We start from the raw sequence: 8,764 nt of genomic DNA on the forward strand, positions 1-8,764 counted from the left end.
TGTCTTCATGGCGTCGAACTGGGCTGCTTTGATTTGTGAGCACAGATGGCATTGGATGGTTATTGAAAGAGTCTTCACACGACGATTGGAGTATTATTTCCGACTCAAGGCATCAGCTACCACGTTAGCCTTGCCTGGGTGGTACTTGATTTCACACTCATAATCGTTTAGCAGCTCAACCCATCTTTGCTGCCTCATATTTAACTCCTTTTGATTTAAAATGTGCTGGAGACTCTTGTGGTCGGTGAAAATGGTGCACTTGGTACCATAAAGGTAGTGCCTCCAATTTTTCAAGGCGAATACCACAGCTCCCAATTCGAGATCATGGGTGGTATAATTCACCTCATGTGTCTTTAGTTGTCGGGATGCATAAGCTATCACCTTACCACGCTGCTTGAGTACACAGCCTAAACCCTGATTCGAAGCATCGCAGTAAACTACGAAGTCCTCTGTTCCCTCTGGTAGTGATAGTACTGGTGCACTACAGAGAGCTCGCTTCAGAGTTCGGAAGGCAACCTCCTGCTTTTCTGTCCATTCAAATGGCACGCCCTTTTGTGTAAGCATGGTAAGTGGCTTGGCTGTTTTGGAGAAGTTCTGAATGAATCTCCTGTAATAGCCTGCGAGACCTAAAAATTGACGAATTTTTGTGAGTGTCGCTGGGACTGCCCATCCTTCAATGGCTTTGATCTTAGAAGGGTCCACATGTATCCCTTCTTGGCTGACAACATGACCTAAATGTTGGGTTATGAGCATTCTAACACTCCTAAGTGTACATGCAACCCTAAATACCTTGGATCTATGTTTTCTCTATTATACATACAATTATGAACATCCAAGGTATTATCCTAATCTAGCATACAAAATAATAAATATAACAAGATAGAATACATACCTCTTTGATGTAGAATGTCTTCATGAAGCTTGAGTGCCTAGTGCCCCAAGTGTGACACCTCAAATGGTTCACACACCACCAAATACGCTTGGAATAACTTGAGAGAAACTTGAACACTCCTTGAAATCGTCTAGCCCTCACACTCACACATTAGTGCACGATTTCTTGAGCCATGGGATTCTTTTATATGATGGCTATTAGGGTTACACCATGTAACTCGTAACTTTACCCATTCCTTATGCTCCATGGATTTTAACCTCCATGGAGTATCCATGGGTCACCCCATGGACTTAGTCCAACATAAGGAATCTTGGATCACAAGCCCACATATATAAGAATGAATGATTTACATAATCAACCCATATATTTAATTAGTCTCCTTTTGATCACTTAATTAATTCCAAATTAATTCTTGATCAATACTAATTAAATAACCTTATTAATATATTAGAACTTATAATATATTAACCAACCTTAAGTGTTATTTCTCTCATTATAGTCTATCCAAATGCATGATGCCATGTAACCTAAATGGACCATGCCGGGTCGGGTCAAGTCTTACCAATTATAGTTATGGACTTAGACATTAATCCAACACTAAAAAGTTTACGCTACGGAGCCAGATGTCACATTTAGAGAGTTTTGCGTATAACTTTTCAGTTCGTAGGGCTTCCAAGATTTGTCGGAGATGTCGGCCATGCTCCTCTTCGCTTCGAGAATAGACTAGAATATCGTCGATGAAAACAATGACAAAATTGTTGAGGAATGGTCGGCATACTCGATTCATCAGGTCCAACGCCGTGTGCTCCCCCTTGCTCTTCCCCCAGGTCGTCCTCAATCATTCCATGGGCCACTAAGACCTGATGAAACTGAATGCCCTGATGCTCCTTTTCCATGGTGACTGTGAGGGGGAACACGTAAGGAGGTATATAAATAAACTATTATTAATCCTAAAATATTTTTAGTTGTTATAAAAATTGGGTTGTTGCATTCTTCTTGTTTAACAATAGGGTATGCCTTGGGTTTACTAACCATCGCGATCGTTCCAGGGCAAGTGATAGTTGTATTACGAAGAAATGTAGTTGATCAGGCTACATTCATCCCTAATACAACTGTGAACAGTCCTGGCTTAACCGAGATGTCACGTTCTGCCAATCGTCTTTTTCGATTTGTTATTATGTTCATTTTTCTAAGTCGCACAAATAAGAGTGTTTATTAGCACATTTTATTTGTTTTGTTCAGAGTTATTTAGTCCCTTGTTGGGTTTATAGTTGGATATCAATGTATGGTTAGATATGCCAGTTCACTATAAACAGAACTTTGATACCAACCTGTCACACCCCCGAACCAGACGGCGGAAACGTCCGAGGGCTCGCGTGACTTAAATTGAAATATCATCACAATGAATATACATGAAACATAACACATTCATCACCCAACATTACATCGTACAACTGGCATTGTTTACATCAAGTACATGGTTTACATCACATGATCCCAAAATATAAAGTGTTTGGTGATTAGCTACTACAAAAGAAACTTTCAACATACTGGATGCTTCCTCGTTCTAACGATTACCTGAGAATACAAGTTATTTTGAAAACGGTCAACATATATAATGTTGGTGAGTTCATAAGTGTGGTTGATGTAAAATAGTTTATGTCGTTCGTAAAACCCAGAAAATCCAATATTTTCTGTATTAAGACTTTTCTTGAAAATGTTGTGATGATCCTATAAGTATATGCGTGAATGATTTCAAAACGTGAATAAATGAGAAGTTTTGCATTATATTTTTTGAAAGTACAAATGAGTAAGATTGGTTTCCCCGGAAAACCCGATGTTTTCCGATAAAAAGTTAGGATTGTTTTGCATTATTGTATCGTCACATCGAATGAATATGATTTCCCTTGATTACTTAAATGATATCGGATTTCTACGTGAGTCGTTATAACCATCCATGATAATGACTACTTCGTCTGTCTTGGCATTCTAATGAACACCGAAATTTAATCTTAAGATTTTGTCACCGTAGACTGGCCGAGTCTAACTGTAGCGAACAACTTAGGTGTGGGGGAGTCACCCCCGTATAGATCTATACACAAACTCTCGCTCTCCCTCTAGGAGACTTTGATTACAACTACAGACTACGACCGACACTTATTGGTGTCACCCGTTATTACTCACTTAATCCACATGAATTTGATTAACCTTGATTAATGACCTGATTTTAGTTTACTTGAAGAGAAGGTAAGCCTAACAGACGAGGAGAAGAGGACTACTAGGCCCTACTAATTTTGAATGTTATTTGAGGCTGTCGAGTATACGAAAAGCGCGTTGGCCATTTCGCATATGATTTATTTGGACCTTACTAGTAATGATAATGGGCCACTGAGGCCCAATAGCATGTAAAAACCAGTGAGGGTCCCTTAAGCATGTAATTGGGTCACATGAGGCCCAATAACATGTATTATTTATGTTGGGCCCAAAAGTCATGTTAATGAGTCACGAAGGCCCAATAAGCATGATTAGAATCTCTCAAGCCCAACCATTTGAATGCTTACTTGTTTTGTATAGTATTAATGTTGCGAGTTGTTTAATCGATATGTCGTAAAAATCACGAATTTGTTTTATAATGATTCATCGATTTATAAAAATAGTTATTTTTCTATTTAAAACCCATAAGTTATAAAGTTTTGTATATTTTGACCCAATTATTTTATTATTAACATAATTGACCAAAAAGATTAGTTTGAACTATTCAGCCCCTTATTTTGGTAAAGTTGCCAATTTTAGTCCTTTTTATAAAAAAATGACATATTAGGTCCTTGAACTATTTTTCTTGACATTTTTGACCCAAACACATATTTAAATAATGTTTTAAGTCCAAAAGTAAATTTTTATAAAGTTTCAACCCTTTAGTTAAAAGACTTGCATTTTAATCCACACTTTTCGCAATTTTTAGCACATATTTACCACAAAAACACAAGAAATCACACATAACATACAAATACACATAGATCTTCACATTTTACTTGTATTCTCCCCCATAAATCATATGAAAACCGAAAATAGAGGGGTATGAACTCACCTTTGCTTAGTTGCTTCGGTTTTGAAGAAGGTGTGAAGGAGATATTTGGTCCTAGCAGGCCTCCTAGAGTTGATTTCGAACTTAAGAAGCTCTAGGAAGCAAAATCACCAAAACTTTGCTTAAAAGAGTGATCTATGAAGAGAATGGAATGATAAAACTTGGAGGTGTAAAGTCTTACCAAGAATGATGATTATCTTGTGAAAACCTCTTGAAACACAAGCAAAAGTTTTAAGAATTTTGGATGAAGAATATGGATGAGTCTTGAGAGAATTTGAGAGTGTTTGTTGTGATGTGTGTGTGTTTTGGTGATCCTCGGCCGATAGTAGAAGAAGAGAGGGGAGAGAGAGTGGTGAATGACTAGCTTGGATACATGTTGGGTTTTGCATGGGAGTATGAAGTGTAATAGTGAGGTGGCAACCTTAAAAGTCAAATCTTCTCCCTTTTTTTGTAGTTGGGCCGAGAGAGAGAGAAGGGAAAGAAAGGCTTGGGCCATTTGTGCTAGAGTCCATAATATGAAGCCCAAATTGATGGTTTTCGGCCCATTGAACCCTTAGGGTAGTTTACGGCCCAAATTGCATAAAAGAATGAGTTTTATGGCCCATTAGGGATTATTGGATTTGTTATGGCCCAACAAGTCCCATTAAGGTAATTTATTTCATTTTAGGCCCACTATGGCCCAAAATGTTAAATTTTATGAAAGTGGGTTGAATTAGAGCCCAATTATGAGTTCTAAGCCCAAAATAGTCACATTGGAAGTTTATTGGCCCATTAGGCCCAATAAGGAAATCCTAATCCATAATGGACTTAAACCGGGATTTCTAGGGTTTTCAACTTTACTTGATCAATCTAGGTTTGAATGTGCTTCCATAGGTTGAATTTCAAGCATAACATGAATTAGGGTTTACGAGTTTACAGTAGATAATGTTTACAAGAGTACATAATTTCCTAGCTAGAATGCTAGTTGTGACAGACCTGCAGGTCTACGGGTGACGAATGTCATACCATTTTCGATGCCTTTGGAGCGCCGTGTTTTATACTAGTCAAATCGAGTATAGTTACAACCTCATCACATTTTAACCTTAATTAACAAACGAGTTTTAAGGTAGTCAGTACTTCAGTAGTCAGTTTAAAAGATTGCTGCATACTTTCATTTTCCCATTACTTTCATATTGTGATTTTCTCACTTGAAAGGTAATGCAAACTATTTTCAAGTAAAGGTAGTTATAAACTAGGGAAAACTTACATCATTACAAACGACAAACAGAACAATCGAGTCTTAGTACATTCAGTAGAAAGGGGCCTATAATGCTAACTTTATGATTCCTTAGTTTATACATCAGGGATATATATTAATCGGATCCGACAGGTAGTAGGATGTGTGCTTTTCGCTTAATTTCCTGTTGCTTGTTTGGTCGTGGGCTTAGAGCAGATTCACCCAGCCTACTATCTATCCGATCTTAGCTATATATATATATATATATATATATATATATATATATATATATATATATATATATATATATATATATATATATATATATATATATATATATATATATTTCGTATACACTAAGTAATCATAAGGAGTACCAGGTATGGGTCAGGTCATAGTACACTAATTCAATACACCGTTTTCTAGTACAAAACATACTTTTCAAGTAGAACATTTGGTAGACAAAACTAGAAACTTATCAGTGAAGGGTTTAATCCATTTTATTAAACCAGTATAACTTAAAGGACCTTTAGTAGTTAATTCTATAATGTCTTAGTTTATACATCAGGGTTATATCTAATTAATATCCGATAGATAGTTGGATGTGTGCTTTCTGCCTCATTTCCTGTTCCTTGTTTGGTTGTGGGTGTGACATCCCCATTTTCACGGCCAGAAAAGACCGATTTTGTTTATGCTTTGTTTAAAAATCAGAGTAACATTTTAAATAAAAGTGTTGCGGAATTTGTTCCCAAAATAAAATATGATAAAGATTTATCAAAGCATTTCCGTAGAAATGTATTTCAGTAAAAACCTCGGGATGTCATGTTCGATACAGATCAAAAACATAAACAGTACAATATAAGCCTTACTACATTTATTCATATCTACAGGCCTTTATCCGTAATCTCTCATCCCAAACATCATATATATGCTCGTGCACCACTACCTGTTATACAAGAAATTGAGTGGGTCAGGCTTGGGAGCCTGGTGAGCACATAGGGTTTTCAACCCACAATAAATAAGTTCATTAATTTCATCAACCAACAATAACCCGATTACTCGTTCCCGTTATCCTCACTTTACGTCCCTAAACACCTATCATAAGGGACCTAGCCTATGGATCATCATCAGGATGGACACTACTGCTAAGGGGGTTCCTCAGCAATAAATGTACTAAAGGAAACCATGAGGGGGATGGAGTACACCGGTGAACACAGCGTTCACAAACACCTACAGGTTGCGAGCCTGCTAGCGTTCCACTGGACTGTCTAGAAGAGTCTGTGGTTGTCGTCCATACTCCGCTAGATGACAGAATCAACAACAACAACATCGAGGCCTCTCATCATTTTATCACACATCGTCTATTACATCTACCCATGTTTTACCCCAACATTTTGTAGATATAAAATACATATATAGTTTAAATCATTTAAAACATGTATAAAAATCTTTTATCAGCATAGACAGCAAGTATTCAGACAATATGCACACATAGCACGTAATTTATATTAAATACTTCATATCTATGTTTAAGATGAAAGTGACTATGCACTCACCTGAAAATATGGTGACTCTACACTCGGACAACGCTTCGTTACTCTTAAAACAATTTTCCTCGACAAAACAGCGGGTTTTTATTAAAAATCGGGCTTCGCTGGAGCAGCGTTTCCGAGCCGAAAGCTTTTCTTCTCGGAGCCGTCGGGCGCTCCGGGGCTTCCTTCTTGTGCTAGGGAGGTTCCCTAGACTTGGGAGGGGTTTAGGGAGGCTAGAGAGAAGTTAGAGAGAGAAAGAAAGGCTTATGGTGTGAAGAAAATATGAAGAGTTCACCCTATATTTATAGGGATTTTATAGTAATGTAGCCCCTAAGTTTCGTCCATATCTTCCGCGTACGAGGTCCGTTTTCTACGTTCTTTATATCCACGCGTTGGTATTTACGAGTACTACAACTTTCATTTGGACCCCGTCGGCTAATTCTCCTTCTATCTCAGATTTACAAAAACTATATCGAATTTATCGCGCACGAAGAGTAGCGACTAAGCTTCATCCATATCTTTCACATATGAGCTCCATTTCCGACGTTATTTATATCCACGTGTTGGTATTTACGAGTACTACAACTTTCATTTAGACCCCGTTGGCTAATTCTCATTCTATCTCGGATTTACAAAATTGTATTAAATTCGCCGCACTCGAAAATTAGAGACTAAACTTCGTCCATACTTTCACATACGAGCTCTGTTTTTGACGTTATTTATATCCACGCGTTGGTAAAAATAAAATCTACAACTTTCCTTTTTACTCCGTTGGCTAATTCTCGACCGATCTTAAATTTAACAGTAGGAGGTGATTACACTGTTAAATGTCCGCGTAAAATTCATAACTTTTACATACGGACTCCGTTTTCGTCTGTCTTTTTGTCGTTGAGTTCCTATTAATGAGATCTTCAACTCTCATTTAGGTCGCGTAAGCCAAAAACTACTCGAACTAAAATTCGAGTTTCGGGTCGTGCACTGCTATGCCAAATCTTAGAAAAATCATAACTTACTCATACGAAGTCAGATTTGGGCGTTCTTTATATTCCCGGAATCCTTGTTTCGACCACCACCACTTTATGTAAAGATATCGGGTTTATCTCACACTTTAATTTTGACGCTTATTTTTATTCTTTATTAATTATACCTTTATAATTAAGTATCAAGCACATAAATTCACATAATTCACATAATACTCAAATAATTTATTTTTATTACTTCAAAAAGAGTTACAATAGTTGACCTAGACTATTACATCATCTAGTAATGCTTAGCCCCGAAACCCAGACGTTACAATTCTCTCCCCCTTAGGATGATTCCGTCCCGGAATCATGCATCAGCAAACAGATGTGGATAGCGACTCATCATGTCACTCTCTGTTTACCAAGTGATATTCGGCCCATTCGAATGTTTCCATCGGACTAGTACTAAGTCGACCATCTTGCGTCGTAACTTCTTAGTCTTACAGTCAACGATTGCATCGGGCTCTTCGATTAGCCTCTTATTTTCATCCATCCTTAACTCTGAGATTGGAATTATGTCGGGAACTTCTCCCATGAACTACGTCAAATAACACACATGAAAGGTGTTATGAATACGATCTAGTTCTTCGGGTAATTCGAGCTTGTAAGCTTGGTTCCCAACCCTCTGAAGAACTTTGAACGGTCCAATAAACCTTGGACTCAGCTTCACTCGTTTTCTGAATCTTATACGTTGTCACACCCCAAAACCGGAACGGCGGAAACGTTCTGGGGTGGAGGACGTCATGTACAGTATCATAACAATGCACAATAGTAAACAAGCAACAACATCCATTGCATTAATAGAATAATTTTAATACAAGTGTGTTCTGTACAGTTTAGAAAACACCAAAAATGAATACTCAAAATAAAAGATGAGTCTTGTATGTGCTCCATCTTCTCAAAAGCTCCATCGGTACCTGACTACTGATGACCTGAGAATACAAGTTATTTTGAAAAGAGTTTATCATCATAATGCTGGTGAGTTCATAAGTATTTTTAGTGTCATTGCTTGTAAGA

This window comes from Lactuca virosa, chromosome 3 (assembly GCF_052849685.1).
Source record: "Lactuca virosa cultivar CGN04683 chromosome 3, Lactuca_virosa_CGN04683_v6, whole genome shotgun sequence".
NCBI classification, from domain to species: Eukaryota; Viridiplantae; Streptophyta; class Magnoliopsida; order Asterales; family Asteraceae; genus Lactuca; species Lactuca virosa.